The sequence below is a fragment of the Aedes aegypti genome, chromosome 3 (genome assembly GCF_002204515.2).
Source record: "Aedes aegypti strain LVP_AGWG chromosome 3, AaegL5.0 Primary Assembly, whole genome shotgun sequence".
NCBI lineage: Eukaryota > Metazoa > Arthropoda > Insecta > Diptera > Culicidae > Aedes > Aedes aegypti.
This window is the reverse complement of record NC_035109.1, coordinates 131,442,699-131,460,923: the sequence shown is the minus strand read 5'-3', so window position 1 is coordinate 131,460,923 and position 18,225 is coordinate 131,442,699.

Here is an 18,225-nt window from a genome sequence, read left to right as displayed (position 1 = left end):
AAGTGCACAATTGAATGAACTAATCTACGATGACGTCACGCCGCCACTTCCAGCGGGAAGAAAACCAGTACTGCGGGCCGTGTTTACAAGAAATGAACAATTTCGCTATACATCCATCCACTCAATGACATTGAGTCAATGTTCATCCGGTGAACATTCATTCACTGGATGTTGGTCCGGATGTCATTTTATGTAAACACGGCCCGCATTGACAGCGGAAAAGAAAAAGAAAGTCGACAATAAAAGAAGACCGTGGATAAGTCCATGTCAAAGCACATTTTGCTTCTTTAGTTAGGGTAGGGGTAATCGTGAGTTTCTGGGGAATAATGTACGAAGAATGAAAGAACAAAAGATACGAATGTCAGGCAAAAGGAAATGAACCGCTCTTCCTTTGCGAGCCACTGAACCATTCAAGGAAGGCCCTTCAGTAAATTTTCAATAGCTCTTAAATGCATAACGTTGAAAATATAATGCCTAACTCAATGTTTTCCCTTATAAAATACTCTTATGTAATTTTCATTTTTGCGCTGCGTTATAAAATAACGCTGCCTTAGGAGTAAAATAGAAATCTGTGATATGCTGGACAATAATAAGGGAATCTGGTGTAATATGCACCCTTGAGGCAAACCGACCCACGGTGCTATTTTAGGCTATTTGCGAAGTGATAGGGAACAATTTTTCATCAGGGACTGATAGTAAGTATCACCAAAATATGATTTAACAAGAAATATTCCACGGAAAATGTCTCAATTTTTCCAAAATATTCATAAAATTACCGAAAATCGTTTTGCTCCGGAGATGTACGTTACTCAAGATGTTACTGTACGCTTCTCTTTCTCAAACTCATGAACTTCTAATCAATGATGCTTTTGCAAATAATGAGTTTTGTTCAGATTTAAATTTTCCGGAAAATGGTTAGCATGATTTTGGATGCCACTTTCGAAGTTTCATGCCTCATGAGTTCCGCTAAGCCGGGGGCCTTCCTCAGCCCAGTGGTTAGAGTTCACGGCTACAAAACAAAGCCATGCTGAAGGTGTCTTGGTTTGATTCCCCTTCGGTCCAGGATCTTTTCGTAATGAAAATTTCCTTGACTTCCCTGGACATAAAGTATAAACGTACCAGCCACACGATATATAAATGCGAAAATGGCAACATGGCATAGAAAGCTCTTAGTTAACAACCGTGGAAGTACTCATAAGAGCACTAAGCTGAGAAGCAGGCTCTGTTCCAGTGGGGACGTAATGCCAAGAAGAAGAAGAAGAAGAAGAAGAAGAGTTCCGCTAATAAAACAATCAAAGGTTACGTTACTGTGTAACCCGACAGCCTTGCGAGTTTCCCGGGAACAAGTAAAAATGGCTTACGCGCCACTCCCGAGGGAGACCACTTACCGAGATTGAAAGGTTGCCCGACCGAACTGAGACCCTTCAGGGGAGGGTTCTGTTTTTTTCCCAAATGAATGGGCGGCAAACAAGCTGGCTGATCAGGGAAACGAAATGCTTCACGACCGAAGTCGTGCAAATAAAGAAATTAGAATGCGTAAAGGTGATTTTCGCCGACGACAAAGTAGTGTTCGCGATTGTTATCATCACGGGAAAACAAGACTCAAACACCTCGAACGAATCTTCGTTCGATTAAAGAGCTGTCCCTTGGTTGAATTCGGAGTCAACCTCTCCAGTAAAATATCCAAAAAAATGGCCTAAAACAAAACTACCCGAAACGTGAAAATCCCTCTACATTTACCTCTGTTGACTTCTCCCAAGAAAAAGCTATTCAAACACTTTTGGACTATAGTGTACTCATTTATTAAAACACCTCCTCTTCAAATTCAAATTTCCTCCCTTTCGTTTCATGCTATATTCAATTCATTTATTAACTTCTACTTTATCGACAATATTTACAATCTTATCCTAGGCCTATTCTACTACTGCATTCCCTCCAGGCTATCGACATGATGGAGACACCATCTTCTATGGTGACAGAGGGCCCGATTGGCTTGTCAGATAGATCGGGCCCGGGACATCCTGTCTACTGCAAATCGCTGCAGTTGATATAGGGCATGTCCATTGCCTGATTCCCTCTTTACTATAGCTACTCTCTTTCTCTCTTCTCGTGTGCGGTAAATTCATTAGTGTGCGGTGCGACTTAGGGTGTTCATTGTGGGTTCAATTTATGTTGCCGACTACCGACGCATAAACGGGACGAACGGTAGGGCCGAAATGAACGGTGTGGCCACGCTAGCGGTTTAACTCGGGCTAGGGGCGAAATTCACCATGCGCATGGGATAGAAAAATGAGTACTCACGGTTCGAATCTACTTGCGTGGAGGCATCGGCGGTTGCTGCTGTGGCTGCGGCACCTCACGACACGCGTTTCTCCTCCGGACTTCGCTACTGCTACTCGCTTATTAGATTGCCGTTCTCAACGGCGCCTCACACGGGATTCGTGGACTTGCTCGACGGGGTACAGCCGTCACATCGGTGGTCGTCACCAACGATGGCTCAGTTGGTAGCGTGCGTGACTCTCACGTGGGGGTTGCCGGTTCGAAACCGGTTCGGGACGCTCGACGGAATTTTGCTGGTTGTTCTCACGGAAATATGCTGGATTGCTGACTATCGGTCCGAAACCGACTCGCTCGCTGTTGCTGCCCTGCCAAGGGCGCGGGTTGATGGTACGCTTTCCCTCTCCGGCCCACGTGTACTGCCGGGAAAACTCCGAAGCTGGACTGCGGGGTCGAAAACGGTCACTGACGATTGGGTGTGGTGGGACGGGCCTTGCAACTTGCCACAAATCCTGTCAACGGAAACATGCCGACACACGGCCTTAACTTATAATATACCCACGGACACCTTATAGCACCACGGAATTACCTGTCGCATTCAAGGTTCAACACTCGCACAATAACCGCCAACTTGCACAAAGCACTACTACGGCACTTAACTTTTGCCTAACTAGCTACTTGAGGGAAATAAGGGAAAAATCTAAATTAGTGACATAAAGGTCTCTTCACGTTTGACTATAGTTCACCTAGAACTTCATACCACGGCGCATTTAGAATACTAGGACCGCTCTCGCCTCTTCCACAGACCAGAACGAAGTGAAAGAGTCAAGTTCAGGGATCCTCAGATTAGGCGCGAGATTTGCAAACCTCCGTGGCCGGAAATTACGCGAAATCTACGAAGTAGAATTTCGCGAAGGTCAAAAATCGCCTTCACGCATACTACTTTCTCTACCCGTCGGGAGAAAGCATTCAATTTCCCTAAGTGGGCACGATCATCCAACTCGCTGCCTACCCGAAGTTTTAAAAAAGACTTAAGGGGTCAACGAAACTTGAACCCAGGTCGATGCCCGAGCCTCGAACCGAGATCACGGTCTTCTGCAAAAAGATCGCTTGGCTGTCAATTTACGCTCAGCGCCAGAATCGAACAGGTAACTCATTCTGCAAATGGTATGCGGAGTGGAGCAAATGAACAAATGAACTCGAATTAATCATTTCACTGAAGGTGAGTGATATTTACAAGGGGTATTTCAATGGTTAAATTCAATATATGGTATTTATCTGTACAACTTGAACTAATATTCATCTTAAATTCAATTATTCGTGGTACCGCCACAACTGTAGAGAATGCACAATTTTCGTAGAAAATGTCCTACCTTTAGGCGAATTCCGCAGTTGGAGGATGGTTTTCATTTCGAAATAATCTATGACATCCATTGTCTTATGACTTCTAGGAGATTGTTTTTCTTTTTCGGAACCAGCTTGTTACTGTATCTTCTATTTATATATATAAAAATGGAAAAATGGTTGTTTGTCACAAATTAGCTTGAGAACGTACTATCGGAGTTAGATAAATCTCTCATAATTATGTTTTTGAAGTGCTCCAATTTGTTTCTGTGCATAAAATTGCATACTCACCGGGAAAATCAAAAACAAAAAACGAAAGTGAACGGAACTGGCGTTTTGCATGAGACTTTCCACGACGTTTTTCAATAGCCCACATTTTGGCAAGACGAGGCTTGCCGGGACCATTAATGGTCCCGGCAAGCCTCGTCTTGTCAAAATGTGGGCTGTTGAAAAACGTCGTGGAACGTCTCATGCAAAACGCCATTTCCGTTCACTTTCGTTTTTTGTTTTTGGTTTGAATATTTCCAAACATTGTATGAGCAATGTTTCCCCAAATTAGCAAAAAATCGATCAAAACATTCTCTCAAATATTCATAAAACTTTCAGAAAACGAAATAAAGTATGTACGTACGAGCAATGCTTGTATTTTCTGCCATATATGCCTTTTGGAATGAGTTTTTCAAGAAATATTCGAAAAATTAATCAATGTTATCACAAAATTTTACTGAATCAGAAATATTGTTGATGTTAGTCACAAAAAAAAAGACTTTTCACAAAAATCTCAACGGGACAACCTCTTAACTTCATGCTTAACTTAACTTCAACCAATGATCATTTTCAAATTCGTAAATCTTGACTACGAAAGATTTTGAGAAATAAACCCCACCCTATTAAAATAGCCAAAATATATGAAATTAAAATGCAGTCAACTCTTCATAACTCGATATTGACCATCGAGTTAGGGAGGTATCGGAATAAAGAAAACAAAATCAGTGCAAATGAGATTCAAGGGGCCATCGAGGTAGCCATGAAAACTAGGAGCGAGACACTGTCTAATATCGGGATAAACACGTCTAATATTTCTAATACTTGGCAAAATCAAGCCTGAGTTTTAACAAGAATGCCATGATATCCGAACAGTTCACTAAATAAATAACCTGTCACGAGCTAGGTTCGGCAAAGGTATGTAAATTCGATGTGTTTCTAATCGAAAGCCTTATCTTCTAGGTAGTAAAATTTTATTAGTTGATATTTTACATGAGTTCATGTTAATATTTGGCTGTTAACACTTTTGCGTTAGATAAAATCTTGGCAAGTAACTTTAGTAGATCTGAGTCGAACGTTTGGTTCTCCAGGTGCAGCTGCTCCTTTTTTCTCTCTTGGAATGAAGGGACTGAGATGGTTTACTACCATGTCGTCAGAGCGTAAACGCAGCGTCCAAAAAAATGTGTTATTTTTTATCCAATGTATGTTTTATTTCCTATTTAATCAACTGCTGTTTCTAAGATACAGTTACAGATTGTAGTTTGAGCAATTTTAAATAAAATGTTGTTCTACATTACCGTGCATATAATGAATTTTGAGCTGTTATCGCATTTATTACCAATAACATAATAACAATAGACTACCCACAGACAAACTGACGTAACACTTAGAACAAATCTCGATGAAAATCATAGTCACGAAAACATGTACGCCCAATGCTAAAATCGGTGTGTTTGGCCGACGGGCCAACAGATGGCGGTAGTGTGTAAACGTCAAACACAAACAAAAACGATGCGAGCGCTACGGGTGGCGGATTGGCCACCTATCATATTTTTAAATCGATCGTTAAAAAGGTGGTCGATAGACAATGATAAGAGTGTGACGTCTGTTTGTCTGTTGACTACCTGCTTTGCTCTTGTCTATAGTTGATCAGCAGAAGTTTTCTCGTTCCATTTTATATGGGGGAAAGGCACTTCAAATTTCTCGTAAATGAAAGAATTAATCGAAAAAAATATTTGGTAGACGTGATAGTCATTATCATTACGCACAATCAGAGTCAAATATTTTTTCGAAAAAAGTTTACAATTTTGAAAAATAATTCGTTAAATGCTTTTCTCATACAAATATGTTTCGCGTTACCTTTTAGCGATTTTTCGTGCATAGACACTAGCGCATGTGCTTAACTATGAGGCGAGTAGCGAATGCGACCATGCATGTAACCCATTGGAATCTATCTTCAAGCAAATTTTCGGATTTTTCGTTTTGTCATGCATCAACACTTAAATTTAAATCATGGCTAACTCGATGGATTCCACGCTAATACAAGTATTAGTATCACATTATCCTACATAATCCCGCTAATATCATTAATGGTGCCCTTAGCATGAAAATCAACTTTTATAATGATATTCTAGCTCAACATCGAGATACGAAATATCGAGTAAGGAAAAGTTGACTGTGTATATAATCCCTTTAAGGTGAAGATGAATCGATGCCAAACCTCAAATGTTCAAGAGCACAAATCTTTAGAACCAAACACCCCTTTGATCTGAAAACTTAATTGATTGGTCACACCCAGCTAGTGACCAATCGATTAGGTTCTCAGCTTAAACGGATGTTTGGTTCTCCAGATTCGTGCTCTTGAAAGTTTAAGGTTTGACTTCGATTCATCTTCACCTTAATGAACTTAAGCATTTCAATCCAAGTTCCATTTCCCGAACAACGCTGCTCACAAGAAAGGATGATAACGTGACTAAAATATTCTCCACTGGCCATGAACAGAGATGGTAAAGTTTGTGGAAATTATTGTACCTTCGGGAGCAGAGATAATAACGTTAGTGGAGATACAAACTATGGTTATCATAAGGAAGGTACATTTGGACATATTTTAGCATAAATCATGGATAGGGGTTTTTCAAGCAGTCGTGTTTAACAATAAATGAGAATTTGAACATTCAAAAATTTGATGGTTGCAGTACACTATATGGACACCCCTGATTAAGAGATTTTGTCGATCTAATTCAAAGTGTGACCTTCAAACACACAGCGTTTAGTTGCCAGGTTGAAACCAAATAGCTAATAGAAAACCTAGACAATGTGAATAAAAAGTACCTTCGAGAGGCTACACCATCCTCGTAATTTTGCTTTGATTTAACAGCAATCGAAACTATATGAAACGGAACCATCTCTCGTGTTCACTCCACCGGAAAAAGGTGATTCAACATCCCATTTCGCAGCCGAATCCATAAAATAGCATAACCCATTACCGCAGAGCAAACCAAACTGGCCAACATGTGTCCGGCGATAAATCCTTGCTGAAAAAAAAAAAACATATAAAACCCACAGAAAGACAAATGAGCATAACGAGCCGAAATTTACGCTCACCGCTACTGACGGGCTACGGGTTGCTACGGGACACATATAAAATACGAAATAATTTGCGAAGTAATCTGTCTTAATGCAGGAATCGCTATTTAATCGTGTTTAATCCGCTTTTCCTCGGCACCGACACCGACGACGACGGGAAGAATGGCGGCGCCGACGACGATGTTGGGTCTGACCGAGAACCGGACAGGTTTTTGTACTATTTTTTCGGAACCTTCTGTGTCTGGAACAGAAAGGTGTTGGCATCTCTGGATAAACTCTTAATAAAAAAAACATATTAGGAGATTTGAACGCTCAGATTGACCAGGAGGAAGAGTTCAGACCGATGATTGAAAATTTAGACAGAAGCTCAGACAGAATCACAAATTGACCGCGTTTTGATCGATCGAGGGTATTCCGATGGAGGGTACTTATCGTGGCGATAACATTGACTCTGACAACAAGCTGGTGATGGTTGAACAGCGTCCAAAACTATCCGTCGTTACCAGGGTACGGTACCGACGGCCACCCCGGTATGACCTAGAGCGGCTCAAGCAAACAGATGTCGCAACAGCAAACGCTCAGCATCCCGAGGCTGCATTACCGGAAAATGCTGAGCTGGATGAAGCCCCTCTTGAGAACGGCTGGACTATGACTATGACTATGACTATGACGAACACCTGCTTAATCTGCTGGTAAGGATGGTATTGGTGCTGAACTCATAAAGATGGGCCCGGAGAGGCTGGCCATTTGTCTGCATCGACTGATAGCTACCAGGAACAGCTACCGGAGAAGTGAAAGGAAGGGGTAATATGCCCCATCTACAAGAAAGGCGACCAGTTAGATTGTGAGAACTTCTGAGCGATCACCATTCTAAATGCGGCATACAAATTAGTATCTCAGATCATCTTCCATCGTATGTCACTTGTAGTGAACGAGTTCGTGGGAAGTTATCCCGCCGGCTTCGTTGACGGCTGCTCGACAACGGACCAGATCTTTACTGTAAGACCAATCCTCCAAAAATGTCGTGAATACCAGGTCCCAACGCATCACCTTTTCATTGATTTCAAGGCGGCATACGATAGTATTGACCGCGTAGAATTATGGAAAGTCATGGACGAGTAAAGCTTTCCCGGGAAGCTCATGAGACTGAAAAAAAAACAAAGATGGAAGGTTTTAACAAGGTTACAGGCAAACATTCCAGTTTGTTCGAATCCCGCCGCGGACTACGACAAGGATGGACTTCCGTGTCTGTTGTTCAGTATTGCAAATCCATTTGTGGCAGAAGGTGAATTTACCAAATCCATTTTTGTGTGTTTCATTGCTTGCCATTTCCGGAGGTTCGGATGTTTTACTTTCGCGAGAAAAGCTTCACTGTCGCGCGTTGGCTTCAGGTCCAATTTCCAAAAGCTTTGCGATGCTGAAACCGTAAACCGTTGCACAGATTCCCGTTCCAATTTGTGCAATTGTATACGGAGGATTCCATGTCATCGTGCAGGAGTTATTGATGATGGTGACGATTTTGTGGCCGGATTGCAACATGATTAGGATATGTTTGGAGAATGCAACTCAATCCTTTGCTTTTTTTCTCACAAATCCTTGCTCGGGGTTCGACATACGATAAGGAACATGAGGTTGTTTTTATCCAGATTAATCTACGATTTTTCAATATCAATAACAGTTGGATTTTCGAAGAAATGCAAAACAAATTTCAAAATTGTTTCTTGGACTAGGTGAGATTAGAGCATTCCATCCAGACAAACCGGATTTTCGAAATTGTATCTCGAATCAAAGAAATAATGATTGATTGATTGATTGTGTATTTACGACACTTGACACCAGAGTGCATTCGTGTCGGACTTAAATAATTATAAGTTAATTATAATTTATTTATTTATTTATTATCCTTCGTCTTCAGTAAACACTGTACAGACTGCTGCTTAAAATCTAGTTAATACTATTGAACATTTACACACTCATCTTCTCAAGTCATAAGGTTCGCCCGTTTGAACATCGAATAAATACATCAATACAGAACAAATCTAATCTATCACAAACATTTGCTTCAACACATTGCATCAGCACAAATCGTTTCATTAACAATACTCGACAACTTAACGAAGCAAACACAGAGAATATCAAACAAGAGTATCGATCAATTCAATCAAGCTGGTTCATCATAACGGTTATTCAAATTATTACGCTGGCTTCCATGTATTCCTAGGTTCTTCAAAAAATTGTCGATACATTATACCGGTAGGCCACGCATTAGCCTGTAATGCTTTATACTTATATTTATCGTGTAGCGTAACTTTAAACGAAACATAGTCTCGAATTTCTGTTTTCCATTTCGGCACAAGTTTACGGACATTGATCTCATTAATTTTATTTACTCCTAACGATTTCGATACCATATTGCTCAATTCTTCCTCTGTCACATGTACGTCGATATTTGTTAAAAATAAAGAGAACATTCCCTGACTTAGATTTACAGAGTTATCTCTAGACAAATGCGTACGAGATGTCTGTGTTGTACATAGGCTTTCGTCGATTTTTGTACCCATTTGAAGCTGCGAACAACGAATCGGTGTAGAATGTCTTGGTTGCGGCTCTGACGTATGTTGAAGTGGGCTTTCAGTACTCTCATGTGCTGGAATCAATTGCATTAATTCGGTGACTTTAGTTGTTATGGCATTCAATCCTTCAGCAATTGATCGAAGCACAGTGTCTTGCTGAGCAGGCTCGGTTTGTTGATTACGCTGATGACGATGGAAGTCAGCTAGGCAGTCATTACACAGCCATATAATGTTCTTCTGCAAGCAACACACACTTGTCTCCGAAAGCCCAACACATGTAGCGTGAAATGTGCCATAACACTTTCCTTCACAAACAACGAATAGATCCGTTTTGCAGTCCACTGGTAACACACATTTTTGGCAAGACATGATGACGAGCGGGCTTTACAAACTAACAATGGCTGAGTGGTACGAATAAAACGAATTGCTGCAGCTGAAGAATATATCAATTTTTCGGTGATGTCGAGGTCACAGATTCGTTTTAAGAATGACAATTGATATTGCTGTGTTTCAATGATGATACTGAACACAAATAACGAATTTTAACAGCGTATTTGCGGACTGAATTAGCAAAAGGGCAACGATCAACGGAGAGTATATCAACACGCAGCAACAAGCGATACAAAGAAATAATGATTGATTGATTGATTGTGTATTTACGACACTTGACACCAGAGTGCATTCGTGTCGGACTTAAATAATTATAAGTTAATTATAATTTACAATTCATATCTCATCAAAATTTGTTATAGGGAAAGTGTACCAGTTATGGCCATAGTGGTTTCCTATTTGGCCATATGTGAAATTTCCAAAATATTCACATTTATCATCTTTTTGAATAGTTTAATGTGAAGATATACTCAATTGATATCTTACCTTTAAAACACATAAAAATTTTAGAACTATGAAATTAACACATATGGCGAAAAAGGAAACCATTATGTCCATAACTGGTACACTTATCCTATAATTGAATTTCAGGTAAAAAATTAATTATTTTCTTGTGCAATTTTTATCGTTGCTCAGGACTTGAAGGCTGGTTGAAGTGAATTCATTACTTTGTCTTTGTGCATCATATATTCTGCACCACAGTATCAGATGACGCACATCTAAATGTACCACAGCATTCGCAGCTGGGCGGAGGCTCCTTCTACAGTAAAAAGGTGTGGATTAGCCGTGTGTGACCAATCCTTAGCCGATTTAGCACACGTTGGTCGGCTACTCTACTATGGTCTGACCGTCGAAACATGTCGTGCTCTTAACTTCACGTCTCGAGCTTCATGCCGTTTGCTATCCCACTGACGTCGTGTAGCTTTCTTGACCGCTCTTAATGCATCCTCTTCTGGAAGGGTGATATCAATGACCAGTTGCCTACAGAATCGGTTTGGTCCTCATCGCATAAACAATTTCTTGAATCCCAAGTGTTTTGATTTCTTTGCTTCCAGGGCCTGCAGACAGCTCGCTGAGTCCATGAGATTCACTATTTCTCGGAATGGAATGGAGACGGCCATTTTTAAGGCGTATGCTTCAGCGGAAAACACGCTGCATTCTTCCGGAAGGCTGTACATACGTGCCCGTCAATCCGGCGGTATGAAAATCAGCACCTACCGTATCAGTGTAGTGATAGTTGATTGGAAAAAAAAACGGGTAGCTGTTGCAAAATAGAGTGGACTCTTTCTGGTGGATCACTGGCTCGCATATGGCGTTTGACGTCCCACACAATTGATGGCATTCTTGCATGCCACTTTCGATTGCTCGGCCTTACGAGGTGGCCGATACTAGGGAGCGCTGCTCCCGTTAGTTCCACCATACGATCCGATGTTCAATGAATCAAGGGAATGTTGATATTGTCGCGATTCTTTCCCATAATGCGTATTTCCGTCCGCTTTGACGACTGTACTACTAAAAGATCAAATGGCAAGGTGCCCGCTTCAGCCATAATCGATATTATTGGACTGGTAACAAACGCTCCGGAAGCAAACCGGACCGGGGCGAGGATATGCAGACATGCTGGTCCTCCTCGGCTCACCAGTCCAATCCCGTAGATCAGCTTCGAAGTGACAAGCCCTACTGAGTAGAACGATTGCCGCGGGGAAAACTTGGCACCGATCATTTGAAGGATCCGAAGTCGAGAATCGCATGCTTTCTTCACCGTTTGGCAATGAGGTTTAAACGTGAGACTTCGATCCTAGGTTCCTTTGACGGTTGGTCTTTGGAACAGCGATCCGATCGATGGTGATTTCTCGTGCTGGCTCTAGGCGTGCATTTGGACTACAAGAGAAATTGAGCGACTTCGTCGCCGATATGGTGAATCCTACGCTCTTCGACCACTTGTCGACTGCTTTCACAGCAGCCTGTAGTTTTCTATGTAACCCCTTGACTTTTGGTCGTCGTACAACGAAAAGAACATCGTCGGCAGGCATAGAGGCGGACGACGACTCCGGCGGGTACAACTCGGAAGATGGGCTGCATCGCAACGAACCCTGAAGTACCTCATTCTGTAGCTGGTGTTCACGGGACAGATGTCCTCATACAACTACCGTAATCCGGGGTAACATTGATCATTTTTTTGAATATTTCTTAAACATTTGATTTGAAAATGCATGTGTTGTATATGTTATATTTTTAAAACAAGTACTGCCACCCATTGTTCGTGTTTATGTACTGTATTTTGTTTTCTGAAAGTTTAAAGCATGTTTAATAAATGTTTTAAGTGAGTTTTTGATTTAGCTGATATGGGGTAACATTGATCACACCATGAAAACATCGTTCGGTAATATTGAAAATATCGTTACTTACTAAAACATGGTCCCTGAAGCCGAATATGAAGGTCAAACTCTTATGAGTCATTTACTTTTCGAGTTATTTTAAAATTAAAAACAACTTTAATTGTGGAATACGCCTAAATGTATGCAATTTCCTAAGGAAATTCTTCACGTTTTATAATAATTTGTGAATTATGTTTTATTGAACATATTTATGAAAATTTTGACAACGGAGTCGTTTTCGGCGATGTCATTTTTTGTAACAACCGCATTTCTCTTGCTCATATCGTTTACAGAACTCATGTGAGATATGATTCTTTTATGGTGTCATCCATAATCATGAAAATCATTGTTTACAAAAGTTGAAAAATTTACGCATGAACACAACTTTATTTTTGTGAAAACCTTATTGTCTATTAGCTCATGATTAGAAGAAAGAGAATCGCCATTCATGCATTGAAAATATTTCATCAACAATTGTTGATTCGAGCTTTTTACGAAGAGGGTCATTGCGATCAATTTTACCCCGCTGATCAATGTTACCCCGGATTACGGTACCTGAAATGGTTGATCTGAGAGAAAACTTTGCAAGATGTTCATTATTCGACCACATTTTCGCCACGATTTCGATGTCCGAAATATTTCGTGCTACCAGATCGTGTCATATGCCTTCGACAGATCAAGGAGTCTATGAGGCAGTGCTCGTCTATATTTGGCAGCGATTTCTCAAGCTCAGCAAAGCAGGTGTCGGTGAAACGTTCTGGACGGAAGGCGTTCTCACGCTTGTCAAGTCACTCACTCGACTCTAGTTCCGTAATCAAACGACGTTTGATGATGCGCTCAAACAGCTTGGCCATACAGCTGGTGAGAGATCGGCCGGAAGGCAGCCGGTCCGGAATCCTGACAATTTGGTTTCGGAATGGGAACGATAATAGCATTCCGCTAGCTGGCAGGAAACTCGCCACTTCGCCAGGTTTTTGAGCAGATCAAGAAGAGTCATCTTTACAGACAGAGTGAGACGTTGAAGAAGAGGGTACCCTATTGAATCGACACCTATTGAGGCACATAGCCCTTTGTCGAGGGCCCACAGAAGTACGGCCAGGGTGGTGTCGATGTTATACACATCGCCGGTGTCCATGCACTCTCGTTCAGCTTTTGCCATCTGGAAAGATGGAAGGTAGCTTGAAGCCGCTGATTCCTCGCTATAGTACTTTGATAGTTCTTTTGCTGCTTCTTCGGGATTGTCTGTAAATCCGTTCACCTTCTTGAATACTACCGGTCGCTGTTGCTGGTTGCTACGCAATGTGTTGACCATGCGCAGCAGTTCGGTCGTCGTGCTGCTTGGAGATATTTTTGCCACTAAATCTTCTCACGATTGCTGCTTAGCTTGATTCACCGCTTTTTTCGCCTCTGCTTAGCTTCCTGTAATCTCGCCAATACTTCAGGTTGGTTTGGATTAGAATGCTGAATACTTCGACTTTCGTCGCCAACGAATTGCCGCCTTCACTTCAGGGCACCACCACAGTACCGATTTCGGCCCGATGTAGCCGCTGGAACGCGGTATGGCCTTCTTTGCTGCTGCTATAATCTTCTCCGTGAAACTGTCTACGTCTCACTCGACATCTGAGCTAATCGTTTTCGCTGTGACACGTTCCTATAACGACCAATCAACTTGGTCGTACAACCACTTGTGTCGTGACGTTCGATGATTGGACAATCCGAGTATGGTCATCGTTATCGGAAAGTGGTCGCTGTTATGTGTGTTTGATAAAGTACCCCAGCTAAACCTTCACGCTAAACTTACAGAGCAGAAGAACATGCCGATTTCGGAGATGTTACCTGTTACCGGGTCGATACGAATAAGGGAACCGTCGTTTTGAATCACCAGTTGTTGGTTTAACGTTGTTTTGGCAATGAATCGGCCAAGTGCATTCGACTGGTTAGACCCCACGCGAAATGGTGCGCATTAAAGTCCCCAGAAAAAGTAGCGGATCTTCTAGCTGCTTAAAAAGTTCTCCCAAAGCGGTCTGGCATTGAGCTGCGCTTCACGGGATATACACCGAAACGGACGACGGCCACCTGAACAGATGTGAACAATGAACATGCGTACAGCGACGAGGTACAAAGTCGTGTCGATCAGTACACGCTCGAATGGCTTACCTTCCCGAATAGCAAGGCCTACCCCGTGTTGCCAGTGGTGTACGGTGTTTGATGCTAGCAACAACGTGTATTGACTGTTTAACGATAAACTTGCGACGATCGATGTGCCACCATATTTCATATAACGGAAGTTATTAGAACTAACTTGGAGGTGATGATTTGGAAACTATTACACTAGATCCACCATTGCCGACAACAGCTGGCGTTGTGTAATGTTAGTTCGATGGATTCCGGAAGGACCTCCTCCTGGAGACAAAAGTGATGCGTGATGATCTGGAAGAACATCAACCGCGGCGGTATTTTTTCGTGGTTGTGATAATATCACAAAGCGATATATGAGAACTGATCTGTGAGACATTTTGTCCCACAGTGCCAGTCATAGCCGAAACTATTACACGACTTCTTCCAGAACCACCGGCAACAGCCGGAACTGGAGAAAGACTTTGTGTAGTATCGTCGGTGTTCTCGTTGTTGGGAGTTGTGTTTGATCCTTCGACCTTGACGCTTGCTCCTGCGGGGGCCGGCGATGAGGACAGGATCAAACATGTCGCGCATCGGTCGAATGAAAGTGAAAAAGTGGTGTGATCGCTTAGTTGTGTTTGATCCTTCGACCTTGACGCTTGCTCCTGCGGGGGCCGGCGATGAGGACAGGATCAAACATGTCGCGCGTCGGTCGAGTGAAAGTGAAAAAGTGGCGTGATCGCTTAGTTGTGTTTGATCCTTCGACCTTGACGTTTGCTCCTGCGGGGGCCGGCGATGAGGGCATGATCAAACATGTCGCGCGTCGGTCGAGTGAAAGTGAAAAAGTGGCGTGATCATTTAGTTGTGTTTGATCCTTCGACCTTGACGCTTGCTCCTGCGGGGGCCGGCGATGAGGGCAGGATCAAACATGTCGCGCGTCGGTCGAGTGAAAGTGAAAAAGTGGTGTGATCGCTTAGTTGTGTTTGATCCTTCGACCTTGACGCTTGCTCCTGCGGGGGCCGGCGATGAGGGCATGATCAAACATGTCGCGCGTCGGTCGAGTGAAAGTGAAAAAGTGGCGTGATCATTTAGTTGTGTTTGATCCTTCGACCTTGACGCTTGCTCCTGCGGGGGCCGGCGATGAGGGCAGGATCAAACATGTCGCGCGTCGGTCGAGTGAAAGTGAAAAAGTGGCGTGATCGCTTAGTTGTGTTTGATCCTTCGACCTTGACGCTTGCTCCTGCGGGGGCCGGCGATGAGGACAGGATCAAACATGTCGCGCGTCGGTCGAGTGAAAGTGAAAAAGTGGCGTGATCGCTTAGTTGTGTTTGATCCTTCGACCTTGATGCTTGCTCCTGCGGGGGCCGGCGATGGGGGCAGGATCAAACATGTCGCGCATCGGTCGAGTAAAGTGAAAAAGTGCCGCGTTCGATAAGTTCTTTTTGATCTTTCGACGTTGACGCTTGCTCCTTGGCAGTGCGTCAAGAAAGCCCGAGCAGTCGTCAGTTGTTTTCCCTCTCGGGTCTGTGTGTTTTTATATAGCCGAGCAAACGAGTGAAGCTGAAAATGGATTGATGCTGCTCAAGGATGACGGATCAATTGGTGAGCTCGTTTCATGCTACTATATCTAATCTATAAAATATGTATGATTGCACCTTTAATAATTTTTCAACAAACTATGAAATGTTCGTCACTGTGAGTGTCGACATAAACTCTGATTCATAAATTATTTACGTCAATTTTTTTTTACTCAAAACTCCTTTTTCCTTTTACTTTTATTTTTGTAATTAAAAAAAAACTTTGAATGGTTCGACACTACGAGTGTAGACTTGCGAAAGGTTCACTTTATTCAACAAACTTTGATAAGTTCGTCACCTCAAGTGTCGGCATAATTTTTCTCTACATAGACATTGTTCACACCAAATAGAAAATTTTATATTTACATATAAGCATATTTATAGCTCACAAATAATTATTTATCATGGTCTAATCGCTTATCAAAGTGAATCCTGTGACCCAGCGATCCTCCCCATTAACAAACATCCCTCCCAGTAACCTTTGTGGAGATGCAGAGGCAAACACGGTCTCCAAATAGCAAAGGTTACACACTAACATTCCTTCCCCCAATCCCACCTGACTGCAAGGACGTGGCCAGCGCCGTTATTGACCATGTATAAATAGAGGCACTGAATTATGCACACTGAAGAAGATTTTGGCCAATCCCAGCCGATCTTCTAGTTGATTCTTTGTGCATTTTCACTGACCTCGGTCAATCACGGAATAGCAACCATTGATATGTGTAGTCAGTCTAAGCTAAGCTAAGCTAAGCTATCGTCGGTGTTCTCGTTGTTGGTTGCGTTGCAGTTGGTTGAGTTTGACGCAGAGAGGCTTATGTTTTGGTGCATTTGCGATTGCGTGGTGTAATTTAAGGTTCCATCGGCTACAGAGGAGAATTCGTCATCAACGGGTTGGGGTAAGACGTCTCTGATAACTCCTTCAGCCTGCCGTACTTGCGTCGAAATAGGTACTACACGTTCCCTGCTTACGAGCTGATTAATCTCAGTGAGCATGTACGTGCGGGGGTTGTCAATGCTGTCCAAATGGGTTCGAAGTGTAGAACTATCGAAGATGCTGGCTAGGGGGTGTCTCCGATACCTCATACTCTTCGCCAGAGAACTCCATTTACTTGATGTCGTGTGTACTAATTGCGGATTTCTTTGGTGGTGGGGAATTCGTGTCGGGCGAAGTGGCCGATTTGGTGAAGTTGAACTTCGCAAATCTTCCACGCTTCGTCTCCTGAACGGCTAGGGAACTATTCCTCGAACGAGTCACTGTGCCGGTCGTCTTGTGGGTCGTTCGTTGTTCGCGGCTGTGGCGAGCATTATTTGCGACGATGGTTTCACTTGCATGGTGTATTCGCTCTGGGTTTGTCTGCTGCTTTATCTGTTTGATGAAACCATCATAGGCTCAATGCTTTCATCTTTCCGCTTGCTCTCTTCCTGCAGTTTGGCGACCTCCTTACTTTTCACTACCATAGCCGCTTCCAGCTACTTCAGTTTCATATCGAACACACTTTATTGGACGGCTGCCTGGACGTAGCTACCTGCTTGATGCTTCTCCTCAAGGAAACTCAAATTTTCACTCACTTTGACATTACTCACTTCCACTTTCAACGAGCTCTGGCGATTTGTTGGTCGGTGGTTTACCGCTACGGCTATCTGGGCCCCTATGTTGTGAAATGTGTGTTGCGCAATTACAACCCTATTCGATGAGATTCTCGTTTTAATCCATCTCTGATCCATATCTGTGTGCTGGGTGACTGTATATGTAAACTTTAAAACGTCAAAACCTTATGACAGCAAGATACTGTTCAATACTTATTATGATATTATTCATGATTTCTGTTATTTCCAACAAATCAATAGATAATAATAATCTGCAGTGATTCATTATAGAACAACAAATTATGATATTGTTCAGCTTTTTTACACCTACTCGGGATGAAATGCAACTCTGGATCAGTTTTCCTCAAATGCCTTATGTCCAATGTAAGTATTTTAAGAACTTCACAATTTATATAAATCAAAGCGCATAAAAGCTTGTCCCTCTTCAAGTGATCTGAAATTCTCTCGCTTACAAGAGTACACAGCACACCATCCGGTCCCATAAGGGCCACCAGAAGTAAATCACATTGTTCAACATCGATGGCAAAACAAATTCTCCGAGAGTTAAGCCACTTACGACACACATTCATCACCGAACAATCCGCCAACCCGCCCATCACACACATCATA